The sequence below is a fragment of the Lissotriton vulgaris genome, chromosome 4_1 (genome assembly GCF_964263255.1).
Source record: "Lissotriton vulgaris chromosome 4_1, aLisVul1.2, whole genome shotgun sequence".
NCBI classification, from domain to species: Eukaryota; Metazoa; Chordata; class Amphibia; order Caudata; family Salamandridae; genus Lissotriton; species Lissotriton vulgaris.
Genome location: NC_141691.1, coordinates 1,439,308,823 through 1,439,332,804, shown reverse-complemented (window position 1 = coordinate 1,439,332,804; position 23,982 = coordinate 1,439,308,823). Strand labels below are relative to the sequence as shown.

At 41.6% G+C, this 23,982-nt stretch overlaps 1 long non-coding RNA gene across 1 annotated transcript in view; it reads left to right on the top strand.

Annotated features, from left to right (window-relative positions):
- The window catches only part of LOC147724083 (uncharacterized), a 94,107-nt gene extending 89,772 nt beyond the window's left edge, over nt 1-4,335 (top strand). The window contains exon 3 of the long non-coding RNA XR_015310077.1: nt 4,272-4,335. This is a non-coding gene — a long non-coding RNA (uncharacterized LOC147724083). The remainder of the gene's footprint in view (nt 1-4,271) is intronic.
- The last annotated feature ends 19,647 nt before the right edge of the window (nt 4,336-23,982 follow it).

Sequence of the window (23,982 nt, the reverse complement as noted above, 5' to 3'; positions counted from 1 at the left end):
ATGCACACTGTTTTCTTCTTGTTCAGCTCACTTTTCTCTTTCTTCTCGCACTTCTAATCACTTCTTTCTTCTCTCTTGACCTACTCACTTTTATTGATTTCATTATGGTTTTCTTATTTAACAAATTTGTTGCTCTAATGTACAAATTATGTCTTTGAACATAACTTCCTGGAATGTTATGGGTATTAATTCCCCAATTAAACGACAGCGCATTCTATCTCACCCAGCTAAACTAAATGTTGACATTGCATTCCTTCAAGAAACTCACCTTTCTGACATAGAATCTGATAAGCTTAAAAGAGGTTGGGTGGGTGAAGTCTTCTATTCACAAGGTGATGGTAAGCACAATGGTGTTGCTATTCTATGTCGCAGGTCGCTCCCCTTCACAGTCATTTCCCAAGAATCAGATACCAATGGCAGATGGACACATGTCAGACTATCGCTTAGAGGTGTTCCAATCTCTCTTCTTAATGTTTATGGTCCCACAAACGGTGAACCCCTTTTTTGGGCTGAGTTTTCTCCACGCATTACCCAATTCATGGATGATAATTGCATCCTTGCAGGAGATTGTAATCACCCTCTTGATCCTTTTTTGGATAGGAAGTCTGATTCCACTTATATTCCCACAAAACCACATTAACTTTTTACCCAAGCTATTTCCCAACATAAGCTTGTTAACTCCTGGCGTTTATGTAACCCGACTTTGCAAGAGTTTACTTTCTACTCACCCCATCACCGTTCCCAATCACGACTTGACTATATTTTTGTTTCCCATGATCTTGCTCAAACGCTCACTGCGGCGGAAATTGGTCCAATATTGCTTTCCCATCATGCCCCTGTAGTAGTTAGCCTTGAGGTTCTCCCTAAAGTTGATGGACCTAGAAGATGGCGTTTTAATAATGCCCTCCTTTTAGATCCCAAGTTTTCCACTTCCTTCTCTACATTTTTTGATGATTTTTTTCTTTTCAATGATGTCCCACCCATTTCAAAACACAATCTCTGGGATGCTTTCAAAGCAGCTGCACGCAACTTCATTATTAATTTTGTCGCTAAAAAATGCAAGAATGCTCGCCAATTCACTAAATCCCTCCTTCATGACATTAAGAGATTGGAACACGCCTATTTCACTTCACACTCCTCAGATAGTCTGACAACTCTGGTCGCTGCTAAGATTAAATTTAATGAAAAGTCTACTGAAGATGCTTCTTTGTATTTGCTTAAGTCAAGTGCCAAATTTTATGGTGGTAGGAATAAAGCTGGGAAGATTCTTGCTAATTACTTAAAGGTCAAGCACAATAAGGTGAACATTGAATCGGTTTATGATACTAATGCACACTTACAACATAAGGATGCTGATATTCTCGCTACTTTTTCCCATTTCTACGAGACCTTACATTCTTCTGACACCCTATCTTCTCCTCAGTCTCTTACTCACTTCTTTTCCACCATTCAAACACCTACACCTTCCCCTCCTGACCTTTCTTCCTTAGAATTTGACATCTCACAGAAAGAATTGCTTACTGCCCTCCAACGTCTTAAACTCAACAAAGCCCCTGGCCCGGATGGTTTTACCATTGAGTTTTTTTTCCAGTTCTCCAAATTATTGATTCCAAAGCTCCATTCCCATCTCCACTCTTTTGCTGAATTACTTACTTCCTCTGGCACCTTTTCAGACGCACATATTTGTTTAATACCCAAACCCGGGAAAGATGTCCAATATTGCAAAAACTACGGACCCATCTCCCTGGTTAATATTGACTATAAAATCTTTGCCATATCATTAGCGATAAGATTGGACCATTTGCTTCCTGACCTCCTAGGTGACGAACAATCAGTCTTTGTTAAAGGTCGTTATTTTTCTGACAATACCAGACTCTTATTTAACATATTAACAAAATCCTCCCATCTCCAACATCCTCTCGCGGCAATAGCCCTAGACGCTGAAAAAGCGTTTGATAGGGTTGAGTGGCCCTACCTCTTTCATACTCTTAGATGGTTTGTTTGTTTGGCCGTAAATTTACTTCCCTAATCTCACTATTGTATTCTCGTCCACGAGCTGCAGTTTATGCTAATGGCCACATTTCTTCTTATTTTGACCTTGGTAGAGGTGTTCGCCAAGGATGTCCCCTCTCACCTTTTCTTTTCAACCTTGCTTTAGAACCCTTTTTGTCCAAACTACGCCAAAATTCTAACATCCATGGCTTTCAGACTAGAGATCTTTCTATTAAACTTGCTGCCTATGCAGATGACATATTACTTTTCATCTCGAACCCTGCGGTCTCCGTCCCTGCTTTTTTGGAGGAAGTACAGACCTATTCCTCAATTTCTGGTTATAAACTCAACCATGATAAATGCGAAATCCTGCCCTTGATGAAATTCACCTTTAAACCTGATTTTAGCACCTCCAGTTTCACCTGGAGCTCTTCCCATATTAAGTATTTAGGGTTGCATATCACTCCCTCCATCCCGGATACTGTTTCCCTTTGCCTTACTAAATGCATTCAGAAATTATCCGACCTTACAGCTAAGTGGCATCCTCTCTACCTGTCTTGGTGGGGTTGCTTAGATACTATTAAAATTATGCATTCCCCTATTGTTCTTTTTACCCTTTCCAATATTACCATTTCTATTCCAGCTAAGTTTTTTAAGAAATTAACTCAGTCTTATCTTCCTTTTTATGGCATGATAATAAACCCAGAATGTCTCTTGTTAAACTCATTTGTCCCGCTTCTGAAGGTGGTGTTAATTTTCCGGATTTCTCGGCCTATCACAAGGCTTTTTTGTTGCGTCAATCTTCCTTTTGGCTACAAGACCCTGACTCCCCTTGCCCTTTGTGGACTAAGATTGAGCGCCTTTTCCTTTCCCCTTTCTCCTTTGCTGAGTGTATCTCCTTTTCGCGCAAGCCCTCTTCAATTCTTACTCCTATCCATAAATTCACTCTCAAACTCCTCTTATCCTCCAATCCTCCTCCTCCTGTATGTGTTGCCGACTTCCTTTCATCCACTATTTGGCACAATAAATACCTTCTACTCCGGGCTAAGCCTTTTTACTGGAAATCTTGGAGAACCAAAGGTCTGCTTTGGATATCACAGTTATTCTCACATTCCACCTTTTTGCCCTTCCACACTCTTTGTTCCATTTTTGATTTACCCCTCTCTTTTGCTCCCAAATACCTCCTCCTTAAAGCATCGGTCATGGAAACTTACAACAGACTTTCCAAGTCTATCCCTTCTTCCATCTCACCTGTTCCCACCATTCAACTTCATTCCATCTTACAAACCCTTCCCAGAGCCTCTGTCATGTATAAACACCTTCATGCACATACACTTCCAGATCCAAATCCAAGGTGGAGGAGCATTGGGAGAATGATTTTTCCATATTGTGGCCAATTTCTCTTTGGGACAAGATTTGGACAAAGATTTGTAAAACTTCTAGGGCTGTATTTTTAACGCAATCTATATTTTTTATATATAGTCGCTTGTTACACACTCCTTCTACCCTTCACAAACGTTTCCCTGCCACATCAGATACATGTTGGTCTTTCTCTTTACCTAATGCCACTTTATTTCATATGTTGTTCCTTTGCAAGAAGGTACGCGCCTTCTGGTTACAAGTTTGGGCACAAATTAATGTTATTTTTTGTACTAGTATTCCATTCTCCCCTACCCATATCTTTTTGGGAAGTCTTTCCCCTCTTTGGGACAAGACTGATCTCGATGTTCGTATTGTTGATTTATTATTAGCTGTTGCATTTCAACAAATTACTATTAATTAAGTCTTCGTCTACTATTACTTTCAAAGCATGGTGGTATAATGTTTGTCACAATCATAGACTTGATACTGCTTTTGTTTTTCCTGCCCAGTTGGCAGGTAAGCGTGCTGATTTATGGCTTCCTGTTTCGCTGTATTTAGATATTTGTACAACTCGCTCCTTTCGTCCACGACCTGCTCAGCAGGAGGTTTCCAAACCCCTTTGATGCCCTTTCTCATTCCTCATGTTTTGCTAAGATGTTTAACTGCATAGTTATAATTGCATTTGCTTTTATTGTATATTTACTGTACCCTTTCTTTTTACTTCCTGATACCCATGATTAGTTTATTATGTTTCGTATTGCTCATTTCACTTTGCAATGTATTTTGATTATCATTCTTGTGATTTCCCTTCCTTTCCCTTCCCCTTATTCTTTTTCCTCATAACTCTTTACTTATATTTTGTATTACTACCTTGCATTACTATTAATAAACTTATTTTGAACTCAAAACATTCATAGGAGAGTGTGAAAAGTAACCCCTAACCATCATATCAAGTATTGAAAATGGACTTGAGGCAAGATAGTAAGTAAAATCATTCACATGGAGCCAAAAAGTGTATTGTTTTTATCTGCAAAAAAAAGTTCTGTTTGGGGAGGAAAAACCTTAGAAGATAGAGCTAACCCTGAAATAATGAAAAGTCTGCCTGGGTGAAGACCAAATAATAGTGCTGAATGTAGGAAATATGTGAGTGGTATATACTCATTTACTGTCATTCCATTCATTTATGCACGCAGACAGCAAGTACAATTGATGTGGTTGATCACACGGTTCTGGTTTTTCGACATTCTGATATATAACAGTTATCTTTGAACCACGTGTACTATTTATGTGTCAATAATTTGGTTGTGTGTTGTTGAATCTTTGTATTTCCACCATAATGTGTGATAATATTTGCATACATTTATTCTTGACTGTGCCCCTTTTGTTGTGAATCACAACCTTTCCCCTAATGTTATTCATTTAGTCTCTGTTGAACCTTTTTTTAAAACATCCTTCAGGTTGATTGTAACAAGATTATTCACCTGTGTGTAGAATACCACACCACCATTTGGTTTTTGACTTGATAAAATCTTCAACATTTTTGACAATGGGCAATGGACATTTTTTTGACATTCGGTGATTGTGTCTTTCTTGTGGGTCCTTTATTTGAGTTGTCCATGCTGTGTCTTTCTCTTTCCTTCTCTTTGATTTATCAACACTATTATTATTCACTCATTTTATGAATGTCCTAGAATTATCTCTATGCCTGGGGAGGGCACTTTTATGGACTGCCTAAACACAATAGTGTTTGGAGCACATGCTGTGCCCTTTAGTCCATTTGAATGCAGAGTGCATGACACATAATTCAACATTTTTAAAATCGGGAAAGGTTGGTGGACATGCAGATTCTGTGTTATATATTGTCTTATTCTTAACTTACAGGTGGAAATTGAACTTTGAGAGCCCACCTGACAAAGATGTTGTAGACTGACTCCAGGAAAATTCCAGGAGGTGGCTTACTCCTGGAATAAAATAGTTAGGCGGAAGTAGTACACCAGTAAGCCATAGAAACACTTTTTTTAATTCCAGCCTGTGCTATTTGTATACTGCAGCCTTTTTTGACACCATTCTTTAGTACACATGAACTTTGATTGACACTCTTTAATTAGTTTATTAGTTGCATTACTAATGCAAAATATGGCATTCTTCATAAAGGAAAGGGATTTTTCCATTTTGCACCTTTTCAGGTTAAAGTGATATGAAACTCATATCTACTCAGACATGTACCCTTACATTGTTATATAAATGCTAATTCGTTCTAATTAGTCTTCGTTCTTGTTTGATGTTGTTTCTGCCAGACCACACATCTTTGATGGCAACTTTTTGGCCATTACTATAGGTCACAACACGAAAATACTTTTCACCAGTTTTCTGGCCAGAATTCACCAGTACTTTGTATGTAAGTGTCCCTTTTTTCAAAGCATCCCTCTTGGAATAAATTTGAAGTAATGACTGCTCAGGTGATGACCATTAGAGTCATAGACAAGGGTCACAACATCAATTATCCCTAGGCGGCACAATATGAGATTTAGAGTTCCTATTATCACAAACGAGGTAATCCACAAGACTTGTACCCAAAAGAAGTAATTATCTGTTGTTGTGCTAAAAGTTTGAGGCCAAAAATATTGACTTATACATTCAAGACCTAATTACGAGTTTGTCAGAATAGGGTAGGATATTTATCAGACATGCTAAATATCATTGCCCAAGGGAGAGATCTTTACCACATTTAGTAAATAACTCCTACTTTGAAATGTTAACAGAAAAATTAGGCATATCATGTGGAGTAGGTTTTTAACATACTGAGGGGCATATTTACAAGGCCCTATCGCCAGCACAAAGTGACGTTGTGTTGATGATAGGGGCTTTGCCCTATTTACAGGGCAGCATTAAGGCACTTAACATGGCTTAATGCTGCCTTGTACATAAGGCACCAATTCATGCTGTACTTAGCACGAAAGGGGAGGGCAATGGGTGTTGTTATGGCTGTTTCACCGCAACACTCTTTGATTTTGATACTGCCCCCGATTTACAAGGGTGGCGTAAATAGGAGGCATCGTCAAAATTAAGACCAGGCAAAGCCTGGCAGGCAAAACGAGGAGAAATGCTTTATTTCTCTTCTTTTTTGCTGTTTCCCCGTGTGCTGCCTTGTGCAGCACACCTAGAAAAAAGCAAAAAAACATTGATTGTTTATGCGCAGGAAGGTGTGCCTTCCTGCACATAAACAATCCCCCTAAAAAATGAAGTTCTGTAACTTCTATTTGTGCAGCATTAAGCAGTGTGGTCTGTATTATGTGGGTATGTTCTGTTTTGTTTATTTAACCCCTTGGGCGCGGCCACGATTCAGCACCTATGCGGCACATTCCGATCGCGGTGTGGTCATGCTGGTCGGGAGCCGTCATCAGCACATGAGCACTGTGTGCCATGACGGCTCCTGGCCGTCATCAGCATGGACGGGGTTAACTGTTAATCAGAACCCTGGCATGCCATTGGGAGCTTCAATTGCCTAACTGTGGTCAGTTGAGACCTTGCTATCCTGCTTGTATGTTGTTTAGCAGTGGGTTCCTGTTATTGGTCTTCGATCAATAAATGCTTAGTTTTTTATGTTCCAGTCTTAGCCTCAAGTCATTTCAGCTTCACCCCGATACTAGACTTTAGTACCAGAAGAGGGGTAAGTTGTTTTGGCCGAGACCGTCCTGCGTCAGCCTGCTGCCATCTACTTGAACCCACTGGCCGTTTTGCTCTTCCGGGTCTTTGAAGGACAGATATTCTGCCAAATTTCCTCAGCTGGGTCAATTTAATCTTAACATAGAGGCTCTTTTTGTATTAACCATTTGGAGCTGCCATTGGAAGCCCCACCTTGCGCTGTTAGCCTTGTGAGCCTACCTCATTGCAGCTCTCGGCTTCCATTGTTGCGACTCATGCCTGCATCCTGCATTATTGTCTCTCCCCAGCCTTGCATCATCCTCCTGGCTTTGGGAGAGCCTAGGCAATAGCTCTTCCGGTGTTCGAGTCCTGAGCCTTCGACTCAGCTTCCCATTCTGCTTCCAACGTCCTCAAAGGATTCTGGGTAAGCGTGGTTTTGTCAAATGCCCAGCGGCCATCTTTGTTGAGGATTTCTCCAGGATCAAGACGACTTGTCTTACACACATATTCTGCTTCGCCTGCTATGTAATGAGGGCTAGTGTCATAGTCATAAAAAACTTTTATTCGGTTACAATTTTGCATAACCATAAAAAGTACATTTCTAAATACATCTTAATGATTAAAAACACAATTCATTAAATACATTTTTAAAAAGATTATAAAAGAACTTTGTTTAGCAAATAACGTACATTTAGAACAATAAGATGGGCCTCGGATTTTCTGCAACATATTTTAAGGGTAGTTCTAGTATACTCATTACAGAATTGGCGTTGTATTCAAGGTCCGGGAACAGCACTAAACAATAAGAGTATAATTTTAACACAGGTAGCTAAGCCACACAAACACTGCGCCGAATATTTAGACATAGTTTTAGGAAGCCAGCTACACATTTTGCATTATATACAGAGTCCAAGGACTGTAATGCCAAGTAAGCGGGCCGACACGTTCTCAGACCCATTGTGCGCAATACAGGCAAAATCCAGCGCTTACGTGGGATCGTGTAATATCTACAAAACAGTATTATGTGAATTGTTGACTGGTCCGAGATCCCATTGCAGGGACATTTCATTAAATTGTGTGACCAGTCTTGCTGCTTTGGATATGTGACTAGGTGGTAGAATGTATTAAATCTAAACCTAGTCAATAAATATTTGTCGTAAGTACTTAAATAGAAAGTTAAATATGGCTGGATCCCCAGGGTAGTCTGAAGTGTTAGGATATGAGCATTTGAAGGTTTGCTTATTTCCTGTGTCAATCGTAGTTCCCTGAGATGAGAGAGGCAAAGTTTTTTCAAATCTTTCCTAGAAATGTTCATCAATGCAGGTGGATCCCAGAAATATACAATGCGATCCAGATCACCTAGGAAGTTTTTCACATACTGGAGCCAAGGAATATTATGCCAATTAGCTAGGGCCAGGCAGTCTGTTAAGAGTGAGCGAGTTAGGTGGCACTGCGTTTTGGTCCAGACACGGTGCCACAAAAGGATCGGCTGAACCCTGATGTTATCGGTCAGATAATCGATTCCCAGCTCAATATGGCAACCATACGTAGGGGCGCTTTGAGGTACAGCCAGCAGATATTTTATAAAGTGCGCCTTCTTTCATCGGTGATCTGCACACCAGCTGTGCAACACTGGGATTGGTGACACGTGTGGTTTCTCATCAGGGATTCACACACCTGCTGTGTGACACTGGGATTGATGGCTCGCACACAAACTCTGTTTTCCTCAATCTTTCAAGCCTGGCAAGTGAATATTTCTGCACTACCACAGGATTACTTTTTGTGCATTTGATGCAGTTTTACGCTTCATTTCTTTGTCTTTCACTACTTTATTAGTACTTACCATACATAGTATGAATTCCTTGTGGACAGCCTGCACCGCAGGAGTAGAGTCAGGATTTAAGGAGATGGTGTTCCCTTTGTGGTTAATGCTGCCTCGTTCTCTGGCCAGACATATGGGGGAACAGCGATTACAACGCAACTTTTACCACGCAGTACTTTTACCACGCAACTTTTACAACGCAAGTCATTACAATGACTTGCGCTGGGGGGCACCGTAGGATAGGGAATAGTGTAATTTACTATCCTACTCCCCTACTCTCCACGGGGACTGGAGTTGGAATAGTAAATTAAACTATTCACTATCCAGCGCTCCCCAACACAAGTCCTTGTAACGACTTGCATTGTAAAACCTGCTTGGTAAAGGCATGCGTTGTAAAAGCATGCGTAGTAACGACATACATCCGACGTAGGATGGTATACCGATCCCGGTAGTTTAACAGATGTGCAAGTATCGTCCTGGGCGGAGAGGTCCCACCTGTGGTCTGGGCCCCCAAGTGCGGTGGGCTCTCTCTATGGTGAACACCGCTGACAGATTCTGACCAAACAGTCCACATAAGAGGTCATATACATAGGTTTCCATCTTATAAATGGCTGTCATTTCTGGTATTCCTGTAATTCTGAGGTTATTTCAATGGGATAAAGCTTCAAAATCATTGTTCTTGGCTCTGATACTGCGTAATACCTTGTCCATTTGTAGTAGGTGCTCCTTTGCTTCTACCTGGAAGTCATGGGAGTCAGAAGCACACCAGTCTGTTATACTAGTCTGAAGCAAGGCCCTCCAGCTGATCCAGACATGTCTCATGTGCGTCAACCCGCTTCTTAACATGGTCCAGCTGGGAGGGTAGGACATCGAGCTTGCCATCTATGGTTTTCAGGCTGGACTTCATTTCCAGTAAAAGTGAACGGAAGCTGTCACCCGGGTCGTCGACCATCTCGCTGAGGCCGAGATCGGCATCTCCCTCTGTCTCGGCCTCCTCATGTCTTGTGAGTCTTTTGCTTTTGAACATTAATTTGGGCTGCTTGGTGTTGTGTTTCCCTATATGCCACTCTTTCTTCTCAAAGGCTTTAAAGAAGTGGCCTCCCAGCATGGTAGGGGTTTCCGAGAGTCCCCGTTTGTCCCAACTCCAAATTGGGCGCTCCCAAATAACCAATGAGCTGACCACAGCCTTATTGCCGGGATCAGAAGGGACACAGCCGGTGTTCCAAAGCTGATGCAAAATGCTGGGCGCGACCCCTGATCCTTTTGGCTGGCAACACCACACAATATTGCTGCTGCAGCAACGCTGACACCAGTCAGGAGCAGCACTGTGATTAGAGCTCACGGAGGTCCGGGCGTTGCTCCACACTTGCTGGTAGGGGGCTCGTCTGAGACTTACCTTCAGCTCACAGGAGCACCAGTGCACGTTTCTTTTTCCCCCTTCAGTCTCAGCCCAAGGCTACATGCCGACCTGCCCAGTGCGCTCCACGCTTGCCGGGCCTCAACTTCTGGGCATCTGGCTGGGGTGCAACACAGGGAAGCGAGAATGCTCTGGAGAGTCACCTCGCTGCATCATCAGTGGGACCACAGCAGTCAAAGGTTTTGTAGTTCACACTTCTCTTTGTGGCAGGGTGTACTCTCTCCATCTTCAGGGATGGGCTGCACAATGTCGTGCGTACCAGGCCTGTAGCTCTCTGGACCAAGGTGCTCCTCCTATTCAGTTATCAGGCAGAACAAAGGCTTGTGTAGTCATAAAAATCAGCTCTACCGCTGCGCAGCTCGCTAATGCATATGTCTTCGCAATAACAGGTATTTCTAGTTAGTCAGATGGAAGGATGATGAAAGGATTTTGCCTCGGCCTGCAGAGCTCACTCAATGAGCAGCCATCTCGCGGCACCACAGATAATTTAGTCCTGAACTCGTCATGAGGGCCTAAATGTCATAATACATATTGAATTTGCTGTTAAATTCATCAATCTTAAGAAGTGAAAACAGAGGAATTAGTGTCCTGGTGACTTTGGTAGCACAATTACAAGCTACCAGGACATTAATAGCACAAGAGGAAAAATTACATTTTTTGTAACAATATTTTGCACAATGATAAATACATTCGCAGGCCCTTCGCCAAGATCGACTCATTTAGAGTACAAATTGCATAGCACACATACAACACACACACACACTACTGAATGAACACCCACAGGCACCACAAGCACAACACCCACAGCCAACAGAGCCACATAAATTTTTTAAGTGTCAATACAGATGTGTTCATTTTATCTTGATTATTTGTACGGTGTACACAAAAGCATTACACATAAAAAATTGCATGTAAGAGCAATGTAAAAATATACAAGACCAAAACAATTATCAAAACACACTATTCATAGTAAGACAATTGTAAAATAATCTTACTTAGATCCAGGCGACAGCGGAGTTGATTAGCGCTGTGGTCATGTAGTTTCAGCAAAAGGTGGACTTGGGCGATATGGTTCAAAACAGAAGTGGAAGTGGTAAAGAGAAAAAAGTTAAGTTTCTACCTAATATCCTTTGATTCCGCCAACTCAAAGGAGGTAGTATCCTTGCCACAGTTTCCTTGACGGAAAGGCACATCATGATTAGTCAGTGGTAATCTTGGCTAGACTCCTGCCGACAGCAGCTTCTGCCTATGGTGCTGTCAATGCAGGTGAAAATTCCTGGCGGAGTCGGTGGCACTTGGGCAGTCTTTCATCCATGGAGTCGCTTTCATCTATATAGAGTGGGCAGACCGCCAAGTAAGTGGGCGGTGAAACCATCGATAAAGTGCCAGCGGGATAAAGTGACAGCGGCACTAGATCCGCTAAGATCCAAATCAGGCCTTAATGTTATATTGGACTAGCCAAGACACTAGCATTAAGTGCATTGAGTGAATCTGGTTATTTATCTGTCCCATATTTATGCCTTGAATGTGACTGTTTCTGCCATATACTTTCAATCTGCACTATGATCTTATCTTTGTAGTCTTTCTTGGGTCTGTGACAACCTTTCACACAGATTGGAACACAAAGGTTCACAAAGACTTTCATGCTTGCCGTGTTACTAGGTACTTCAATTTCTAGAAAAAAACTACTCTTTAGGAGACCTTCTTTGCCAAAAGCACAAATGGTTATAAGTGGAAAAATCGTTATAAAAATTTAGGTTTTATAAATTCGAGGTAATGGTTGATGATTGGTCCATAGCTTGAATCAGACACAATTTTCATGTTCCATTTCCTCTCTGCTACTGCATTTTAGGAAGTTATTGACCTATTGATTTTTCAATTGCGTGTCACTTTTTGAGTTTGAATTTCAAGTAGGAAAAACGGTTCCAAAATGATGAGGTGAAATACCACATTGTGATTAGCAACATGAAATCCAAGACTTAACTGTTTGGTTAACACTCTAAAAATGGAAACGTGGAAACCTTTAAAATATAAAAGACAATGGGTGGGAAAATGTTCATCTCTGGGGATCAATCAATGAATCAATCAGTGAACTTGTAAAGCACACTACTTACCACTGAGGGTCTCAAGGTGCTGAGGGGGGATGGGGCTACTACTGCTCGAAGAGCCAGGTCTTGAGGAGCCTTCTGAAGGTGAGCAGATCTTGGGTCTGCTGCAAATGGGTGGGGAGGGTGTTCCAGGTCTTGGCGGCGAGGAAGGAGAAGGATCTGCCACCGGAGGTCGTTCATTGGATGCGCGGGTAGGTGGCGAGGGCGAGGCTGGCGGAGCGGAGCTGGCGGGCGGGGGTGTGGAAGTTGAGTCTGTTGTTCAGGTAGACTGGTCCGGTGTTGTGGAGTGCTTTGTGTGCGTGGGCTAGGAGCTTGAAGGTGATCCTCTTGTCGACGGGGAGCCAGTGCAGGTCTCTTAGGTGGGGGGTGATGTGGCTGTGCGGAGGGATGTTGAGGATCAGGCGGGCGGATGCGTTTTTGATGCGTTGCAGACGTTATAGGTGTCTGGTCAGGATTCCTGCGCAGAGTGCGTTGCTGTAGTCCAGTCTGCTGTTGACGAGGGCTTGGGACACCATCCTTCTGGTTTCGGTCGGGATCCACTTGTAGATCCTGCGGAGCATGCAGAGGGTGTTGTAGCAGGAGGATGAGATGGCGCTGACCTGCTTAGACATGGAGAGGGAAGAGTCGAGGATGAATCCTAGATTGCATGCGTGGTTCGTGGGTGTTGATGCTGTTACCAGTATGGTCGGCCCCCAGAAGTCGTCCCAGGCAGAGGGGGTGGGGCCGAGGATGAGGACCTCCGTCTTGTCTGAGTTCAGTTTCAGGCAGATGCTCTTCATCCACTCAGCGACGGCCTTCATGCCTTCGTGGAGGTTAGTTTTAGCGGTGTGCGGTTCCTTGGTGAGGGAGAGGATGAGCTGGGTGTCATCGGCGTAGGAGATGATGTTCAGGTCGTGCTGGCGGGCCACTTGTGCGAGGGGGGCCATGTAGACGTTGAACATGGTCGGGCTGCGGGATGATCCCTGGGGTAAACCGCAGGTGATGTCGGTGGCTTCGGATCAGAAGTGTGGGAGGCAGACTCTCTGGGTTCTGCCGGAGAGGAAGGACGTGGTCCATTCCAGGGCCTTCTCCTGGATTCCCGCTTCTTGGAGGCATGTCCTTAGTGTGCGGTGGTAGACCGTGTCGAAGGCGGCAGACAGGTCCAGGAGGATGAGGGATGAAATTTCCCCGTTGTCTAGTCAGCGTCTGATGACGTCTGTGGCGGCGATGAGGGCAGTCTTGGTGCTGGGGTTTCATCTGAATCCGGACTGGGATGGGTCTAGATGTGGTTGTCACAGAGACACCAACACTCTGAAGGAAACACTGTGTGGATTCAGTGGTGATTTGTTGAATGTATGGGAAAGAACATCACCAGTCATGAGAGCACAATCCTGCAAAGAAAATAGGCAAGTATTCTGCTGTTTAGGGATGAGGTTGATGCTTAATTCCAAACTTCCTACACATAATGAAAAGCCTACCAAAATCTTTCTCTCAAAAGGGGCACTCTTTATTTAAATATAGGGGTCTGTTGCAGACACCCGGGGACCACCACCTCCCTAGGGCTTTAAATAAGTTGGGAGGGGGCAGCACAGCCCCCCTCCAGGAGCTCTCCATGGCCCTCGGGACCGCCACCCCCAGGGCCAGCTCCAGCAATGTCCTGGGGTGACCATGCCCAGGACATTGCAGTTTGCAATGTCAGGGTAGAAGCACTGCTCCCACCCAGCCATTGCAAACGTCTGCTTTGCTTTATTAAAGCAATATCAGGTAAATTGCTGTTGCTTTCATGAAGCAAAGTAGATTTGCTTTTGACCAAAGGAAGCTGCAAACAAACATGTATTTGTCCAAAAGCAATGCCGGCTCCAGCAGGAGGCGGGAAGCCAGCAGGGACTGATGGGGCATTTGGGTTCCCCCCGTGGTCCCCAACGTGAGACCAGGCCAGGGGTATCGGGTCCCCAGGGCCCAAAAATATTAAGAGAAGGGGGGCCACATAGCTCCTAGCCTGAGGCCCCCCGCATCAATCTGAAAACTCGCCTCTTGGCACGTTTTGGTTTGGGGGAATAAGTCCCCTTGATTCCTAAGGATCCTTAGGGGCCAACTAGCCCATCAGGTACCTCCAGTAAGTCTCACTCAGTGGGATTGCTGAATGGTAGTCAGAGGCCATGCCCCTTTTTTACACCACTCTGCAAATGCGACTCTTGGTAAACCGCTGGTGAGGCGATGAGGTCATCTTGTATCCCTTAGGACCTCAGGACTAAAGTGGCCTTCATTCCCCAAGCAGGAGGTGTGTTTACAGGGTAATGTAAAAAGGGGACATGGCCTCAGACCACTTTCAGCAATCCAGCTGTGTAGGGCTCACTAGAGATAACAGGAGGTCTAATTGGCCCCAGGGACCCTCATGAGGCAAGGCAACTTCGTCCCCCATTCAAGAGCACAGCAGGAGACACTTTTGCAGTCTGGTGGAGAAAGGGGGCGTGGTCTGTTTACACCTCTAGACAATCCAACTATCTGGGACAGACTGGAGGTATCTGGTAGGCTAGTGGCCACTAAGGACCCCAGCAGCAAAAGGAACTTAAATCCCCATCCAACAGCGTGCCAGGGTGCTCGTTTTTAGAGTGGTGGGCAAAGGTGGTGTGGCCTGCTATGAGAACTTACCAATCCTGCTGTGTAGGACTTGGAGGTAGATTGCCCACCAAGGTTGTATTTGGGGGCCAACTACCCCTCCTATTACCTCCAGTAAGGCCCACACAGTAGGATTACTAAGAGGTCTTTGGAGGCTGCGCTCACCTTTCTCCACCACTCTGCAAACGCACCTCCTGGCACAGTACAGGTTTGGGGGTGAATTCAACTTTACTCCTGAGGGACTTTGGAGACCAAGTAGCCCTCCTGGTCCCTCCTGTAAGTCCTACGCTGTGGAATTCCTTTGAGCTGGTCGGAGGCCCACACACGTTTCTGCACTACCCTGCAAATGCGACTACTAGATTATAGTTCGAAATCAGCATTACAAAAACCTTGGTAATTCACTGAATAAAACATAGGTTTCAGGGAAGTTATAGTTAGTTGGACATTTCACTCATACAAAACCAGTTAATTCAGCTAACTATAGCTCACGCCCCCGCAATGCACTGTTGATGACGCCACATATTATATCACTCATAACATGAACAGTAACATCAATGATGACATCACTGATGACATATCAAAATGGGAGAACCAATATAAAGGCTAAGCTGTCAATAAAGCTCTAAAAAAGGTTACTTACTGGGAGACATATAGGAGAACCAATACTATTCCAAAAAGGCTCCCACAAGGGATTCCCTTAGAATGGCCCCTATCAAAAATTTTACTTCATAGTGGTACCAAATGAAGTAATAAAGGTTCAGAGAAGGTGTGTGAGCATTTTAAGGGTATCCTGGGAGGCGATACAAGTAGAAGGAGGATCTAAATAATGAATTACAAGATACCAAAAACTGAGAGATAAGCGGATGATAAAGGCTAACCAAGGGAGATTTTAAGCCCTGGAGAGGCTTTGAGAACTGAATGACAGATTTGAAGCTCACAGAGAGTTTGGAGGTAGAAAATGGGTCATATACAGGCCACTCCTGGATCATCTATCTGTTAGAAGATTCAAAAGTCAACTATTAAACCAGCCAGTGTAAATGGCCCCCATATGCACAGGATATTAACTGAGTTGGAAAACTCACTCACAAAATCAAAGGAGGTTGTAGGAAATTCCTCTAGAATTAGGAAGAACAAATGTAAGTTACAGGAGGAAATAAACTCTCACCTTAGCATAAACATGGTTGTTACTACACAGTCATCTGATTCCTTAGGAGGATGAGAAGCATTGGGCTGATAGGTCTAGAGAGACAGTAAGAAATACAGTAAATGAAGCAGTTAATATTAGTATAGCAATTATTCAGCCAGATAAAAAATCAGTTAGGAAGCATAATTGATTGGAAGAATGATTGTCAAAAAAGACAAAGATTGGATCATAACAGAGCTAATGATCAATTCATATTATAAACATGTCAATTATACCCTGAATTAAAAGACCTCATGGATATGCCTCACACCTTTCAGGGAGATTCAAACTACCTGAAGCTAAAAGCACTTCTAGCTTATATTGAAAGAGTATGTCTTACAAAAAAAGAGTCCCATGAGGTACACTCTGCAATGGCTCCAAAACAAAGAAGATTGTCTTTCCCCTTCAATTTCAAAACCTCTGTTGAAAACATCATTATCGACTAGAATGATGGTAGACTACTGCACTAGGCATGAGGATTCAGGGGATATATAGGAATCATCCTAATGTCAGGTTCCACAATGATGGTTGCAAACAAACATATCCTGGAATCTATTTAAAATGTATTAAAAAGATAGTGAAAAACTCCAAACATAATATGAAGATGACATTAGGAATCTTGGAACATCTCATAGATATCAAGACAAAAAAGTCTAAGGATGATAGAACAATTGTTAATATGTTTGTTAAAGGAGACACATTTCCCAATATGTTTATAGCAGAAATGTCCTGATTTGCAATAGAATTAATAAAATGGCCCAAACAGGTACACAGGGCCTGAATCAGACTTTGGTGGATGCAGTATATATTGTTGCCATGGACTAGTACTTTACTCTGCCATGGCAAGGATTCTTCACCTACCAAATGTATACCCATGAGGGAAAGAGCAAAGTAAACCACGACATCTCGAGAGGGACTGAACCATTAAGAAAAAATAGAGGATGAAAAAATAGATACATAAGAAATATCATCCATCCTCAACCATCATAATTTTTTTTTTAACTGTAGGAACAATGTTTGCAAAGACATTAGAAGAAAATCGACAGCTGCTTAAAAATGTAGACACAGAAGTATTGTACCCCAACCAGGAATTCCTAATGTAAGGAATAAAAATGTATACTGTGAAAATGGAACTAAAACCCATCTTGACACCCCTCATGTAAGGGTCAAAAACCTGGAGAAATGGGACTGTAACCCATAAATATGCCCCTTGTGTAAGGGTTTTAATGTAATCCATGTAATTGGAATGACACAAATTTAGCCACCCCTCGTGAGAGGTTGAAAAACCAACAGAAATGGGACTTTAACCCATAAAGACATACCCTGTGTGAAGGTTTTTCTTTAAAGTAAACTGTGTAAATGAGACTAACACCATTGACCCACCCCACATGTAAGGGTCAGAAACAAATGTAAATGGGAATTAGACCCATAACTTCATCCCTCATGTAAGGGAGGGTAACGTGTAATGCAGATATTGACAAAATCCACCTATATCATGATCACTCCAGAAAGGGCGTGTAACATCAAACCAAGAGAGTGGTGACGACCACCCAATAAAACCATAAGACCACCCTAATGTAAGGATGTGTAAGGACAATAAATGTAAGAATATGTGCAAACAATGCCCATAAAACAATCCCATGTGGGATATGTGGGGCTCTATGTATCACAAGAATAGATATGTAACGTAAGAGTAACAACCTCACAAGCATTGTGATCATGGAGCTGTATACCTGTGACAAAAATTACCAAAATGAAGTGTAGCCATATAGTGTAGAATATTTAGTATAATTCTTCATAAACCCTACTATAGGCAGATAATTGGGAAACTAGAAGACATAACCAAATGGCTAATAAATAATTTGACAACACTGAGAAAGAAAAATGCAAGGCAGTACCATTTAAAACTGTCCCGAACATTTGACTATGCTGCAACTTTTCAGTGTACTAATTATTACATTCATTTATGTAAAGGCCATGCACATTCTGTGATTAGGCGCAAAAGAGGTAAAGGAGTGATTCTTGACGGCAGGAGGAATTAGAGTTGCCTTTGGATGTCTGGCTGATGTCGCCACCCCACAAACACTTGCTGAAATCAGGGCACAGTGAAGTTAATGTTAGTTTTCATTTCTATGGTATGCATCATGTCTTTCATCTAGAACAACTCTTTTCTCAAAATGTAAGCGTACTCCGACAACATCTTTCCATACCAGGTTTTCCTAAAAAAACACAAAATTCCAATACAATTTCATGTAAGAGAAAAATATCTTGAAATAACACCTGAAGAATTGACCAAAGTCTACTGACACTCAGCTAAAGGTGGATACCATTTGTTACCTAGATGTCTTCCTGAATCCAACACCTAATCCTCTGATTAGTGTGTGTGCTAAGCCAGCTGAGGCACATGGTGATAATGACCTCCAGTACCCAAGTTGCTTGCTGGCCAGCTGGACTGGTTAGACGGCAGCCAGCAAGGAACATCAAGAAATGAAATGGAGATCCGCCTCTTGACTTACTTGAAGCTCAGAACAAAGATGGCGGCACATGAACTTGACAGTGCTGGATGGCTACAGACCAAAAAGTTCACATAAACGTCCCTGGCCTGCTCACACAGCTGCCTAGCAAAGCCTACATAGCAGAGGTCTCTTGAGCACCTTCACGTGACAGCATTGAGCAAGTAAGCTGCATGTGCACATACCGACTCGTGCTTCCATGTTCAAACTGCACAGCAGCAGTTCAATTTCGACAGCTTGTAAAAATCACAGCCGATAGAAACGACTCCATAATTAAAATATCTCTCCTCTAATGGCCCACTAAGGCCGCCAAGTACTGAGACCTCATAGTGTAAAATGACGTATAATTGCCTGTAGTTGTAAAACACCCTGAAATATGCCAATGAAGCGTAGTGGTCCTACACCAAAGAGTGTTGACACATTCTCTAAACGAAAGGCATGAAAAAGCGATGGCACAGTGTGCAGAGATATCCCATTTTATGCACATGTATCCATGGTTATGGAGAAGTTTGATTGTCTGAGTTGTTGAGCTTGTTAAAATCTGGGCAATCTCACATGACTAAATTCTGCTGCCAAGGCTGACAAAGAGTTCCTTAGATCAACATGCTGAAAGTGCTTAAGATCACAAAAGTTGTCGCTGTAGATAGCAATCCTTAAAACAAATGAATTACGCCCAGGTTGGGGCTCTCCAGTTTAAAGGACACTGGTGGGGCTGCAAGGCGTTCTTTGTTGCTGTGTACACCTGTCTGTTACCATATGCCCTTAGTAGTTTACTCCTGTTTCTTCATGTTTCATAGACTGTATTGTTCCTTCAGTTGCACAATCTTCTTTTCTGTTTCATCTTCCTCTTTAGTAAGACCATTAGTCACAAATGAGTCTGTCTCCAAATCGTTGCCAAAATGAAGTTGTGATGTACAGGACGTAAAGCAGCCCCACCAGGAGCAGCCTGCTGCTGCTCAGCCTATCTTCAACTATCACACCTCACCACACAGGCACTGAAAAATTCCATGCATCTCCATCACACCAACATTCTACTCAGAACACTCACACTGGCTGAGCAGCTTAGTAGCATAGGGGACACATTAATACAAAGACAAGATATAACAAAGTACTGCATAACAATTAAAATAAAGAGAAAAGAGGAAAATAACAAAGAAAGGTTAAAGGCTTTGGTATCTGAATGATATCTGGGAGAACCAAACTGAGAGGCTAAATCTTCTTTTAAATGAAAGTAGCTCAGTAAGCTCAACGCAATTAGACAGTATTTATTAGCATATAAAGAAACTAAGCAAAAAAAAAGATCTTGTGAGAACCACAAAGGGGGTCAAAATGTAGTAGGTTAACTCTATCAATGCTACAGCAATTCATCCTCCACGCTGATGATCTATGAATCCCATTAGTCATGACGAGCTCAGCTCGTCATGAGCACACAAGCAGTGTACTCCATGACGAGCTGAGCTCGTCATAAGCATGGAAGGGGTTAAGATGCAGTCAATCACAGATACAAAGAAAGAATATTTGTAAATTGGACCTGAAATCCATTTTTAAACTGGACCAAAATACTGTTGATTTTTAATGCTGCACAGAAGCTGTCAAAAGCAGCATCCAGTAATATAGCGTTTGTGTCTCTGCCCCATGAAATTGACCACACAATTGATAGGCCTATAGCGATGGTACATTTCCATTCAAAAACAGTGGTGGAGGTAGTGTTCAAAGCAACAGATGATCTAGGATGTTAAGGCTTTGATGTATATGAATTATAATAGGATAATGGGTATAATTATCAGTATGGTGATAGATTATTGATCAGACAACATGGGACAATAAAGAAGATATAACCACAAGTCTCGATCCATATTTTATTAGTAACCAACAAAAGTTTGTGCATGAGAAAATAATTATACCTAAAACTGGCTCTTAAAGATGACTATACATACACTGTACAAGAACATATGGGGCTAAAAGAACAAGACAGGAACTAGATTGTATCTGCAATGAACTCTGGCCACGTAATCACTGAACAGTGCAGTTCCTGATTTTAAGGATAATCACCTACTTTTGTGGAATATAGCTGGCTTTAAAAGAAATGAGAAGTAAGTAAAAGAGAAAGTGAGAGGAAATGAAACTATGATAGTGGCACTATAAAAAACCTGGGTAGGCAAAAATGCAATCCTAACGGGATCAAGAAAGCAGAGAAGGGTACAGTTGGATATACTGTTGGAGGACTCATCAAACTAGTAGCTGTGCAACAGGACATTAATAGTAGGTTAGCATTTTTGATGCTATCTAGTAATTAATGAAGTTTATAACAATGTTCAGACTTGATGTGCAAACTTTAATGAAAATGTGCTTAGAAAATGCAAGACTTCTAGAAGGCAACCATATTTACTCATACCAGGCCTCAAATGGCTGAAGCAACATTGCCTGACTAGATGTGCTAAATGAGCATAAAATGCTTGTTTCCTGACCTTTTCATGAACATATTATTTATAATGAATAATAGTTGCCTAAATGTTTTTATCTAATTCCGCAAACGTTTCTTCATAAACAATCATAACTGCTAATAAATAGACATGTTTATCATTAGAATAAGAGAGAGATGAAAATTGTTCATGGGAAAGTAGTTTAACCCAGAATATGTATTATGAATAGACGATAATAAGTAAATAAAGATGAACTGCTAAAAGATTTAATTTAATAAACTCTTTAACTCATAAAAAACTCTTTATTTCTAAAAGTAGATTAGTGATTGTAATTATAATTTAGGTGATGCATAGCTTCTGATCTCTAAAACAACAGCAAAGTTCTATTGGACCTGAAGCAATCCAAAGTGGGGGAATCAAGCGAGAGGTTTTTTATGGAGTTATATGGTTTTATTATAGAGGCAATCTCAGGAGGAAAGGATCCGATCAGATGAGAACTATTACTAGAGAAATATTTTGAGTGAATATTAATATTTCAAGAAATAACCAACAAAGGAAACAATTAAACAACGTATCTCTCTTAATTGAGCAAATCATTTTACACATCCCTCTGCACGAATATTGCTCCTGGGACATTTTAAATATTCCATCATCTGAAAAAGTTAATGACGTGCAACTTGCAGGGGAAACACGGTTGTTTCAAGAACCAAAGAATGCTAGTTTGGAGAGCTAAATTTATAAATTTTAAAAAATCAAAGTAAGATGCTATTAGGTGACGTTTTAATCAGATATGTAGATCATACGTCACAAGAAAACCTTGTGAGTTATGAAAACTAAATAGAAAATGTAGGAGACGTTGTTTCTCAGAATAACACTAAGTAAAAACCAAGAGGCTTGAAAACAGAGAAAAGTAAAGGGATTAGAAATAGGAACACTGGGGAAGCTTTTAAGATGGATCAAATTACGAGGGCCCGAGAATGAAGCAATATAGGAAACTACATCAAAGAGAGATCAGACAAGCTATTTGGCCTGAAAAAGAAAAGAGATGGATAGAGGCAATTGTAGTTCTCTGGGAAAATCAACCTAAGGCCTTTTGGATCACATAGTTAAAACGCTAGTAACAACGGCAAAGGGGATGGTGAGACTGTTGAGAAACTTTGGGACAAGTATAAAATTACGCCTATTGTGTAAAGTAGAAAAAATATATATACTGATCTGGAAACAGCCACTAATAGCAAAAATGGTTGATCTGGGATTTAACTCACAAATACATTTGATGCCATCTGTTAAAGAAACTGAAAAAATATTAAAGACAATAAAAACACTAAAATCAGCAAGAGATGAAGGATTAGATGGACTTTCAGCCCAAGTAATAGTTAAACTCAAAATTGTACTTTCAAACTTGTATGCCCCTGAACGAAGTGCTATTAAAAGAACACAGAATGCTGAAGACTTGGAGAGGCAGTATAAGGGTACCATTGCCTACTAAAGGACCACAAAACTTGCCCAATAAATACCAAATTACAATTTCGATATAAAAACCAAGCAAAATGTATGTGAAATTACTGATAAAATACCTGGAGGAATGGGTGGAAAAGGTTAATATGCTCCCATAAATGCAACTAGGGTTCAGGAAGGGTCTTTTAACCATTTTAAATTAAAGCCTTCAGTAAATAGGTATGTAATAAAAAATGAATGAATGCAGACAACCTATTTTGATACCATCAATCGAGTGAAATTGTAACTGATTGACAAATTTTATGAAGGATCCTGGAGGCAAGTGAAGTCGGCCAGCAATAGAGACTGTCCTTAAAGATTGAAAAAACAGACGGGCAAAGGCTGGTGTGCATGCTTTCCTCAACTCTAATTTTCAATATATACTGCTGACTTTCCCCAAAATCTACAGGGGTTCTGGATGTTTCAACCAAAGCTGGGACAGGAACAATTCCCATATGTATTTTATTCAGACTGCTGGATTTTGGGTTACTGGCTAACTGGGGTGTGAGCCCTTTTCAAGCAGTAACCACAATCCTAGTCAAGTTAAGTCGAAAGCAAAATCAAACGCAACCTGTTCTCACCCTCTCGTAATTTGGCAGAGAGCAGTCAGGCTTAACTTGGAGGCAATGTGTACAGTATTTGTGCAATGCTTTGAACAGTAAAACTGTGAAAATGCCACATAAAAAGATCCCACACCAGGTTTATTGATTTATTTGTGTGGTTTTATATATCGCAAACATGCCCCATCTTGGTATCAGAGCGCTGTGCAAATATAAATAGTAGTACAAATACAGGTAGAGAAATATTAAGGAATAAACAAGCAGCATTACAGTTACAATATAACAGATGAATGGAAGATTCAAGATAAGGAAGTGCAAATTGGAAAATAGTTGAGTTGAGGGGCTATCAGGCTTCTTTTAAAGGAATACATTTAGCATAATAAGTTTTAATTCTTATTTGAAGGAGGTAATTGAGGGGTTTGACTTGAATTCAGGAGGCAGAGAGTTCCACATTCCAGGAGCTTAACCGGAGAAGGAGTGGTTGTAAGTTTTCTTTTTGTTTAACTTCTGTTGACCATCAGACAGTTCAACTTTATTAGCCAGGTAGACAGAGATAATATGGTAAAGTTGTGTGTCATGCATGCTATCTTTAGCTGGATCCTTGCTTAAAATGGTAGCCATTTTAGATGTATTAGGTCTGGTGAGAAATGGTCAGTTTGTCTGGTTCCCGTGATGAGCCTAGCAGCTGAGTTCAGTGTGGAACTTAGTGGCACCAGTCTAACTTTGGGTAAGGCTGCAAGAGTTTTACTCCCATAGTCTAAATGGGAGAATACTAGAGATTGGACTGCAAATTGAAAGTCATCAGGGGGCAACATTTGTTTGAGTTTCTTTAGTGTATTTAGTTGGGAGTTGGCTACCCTGG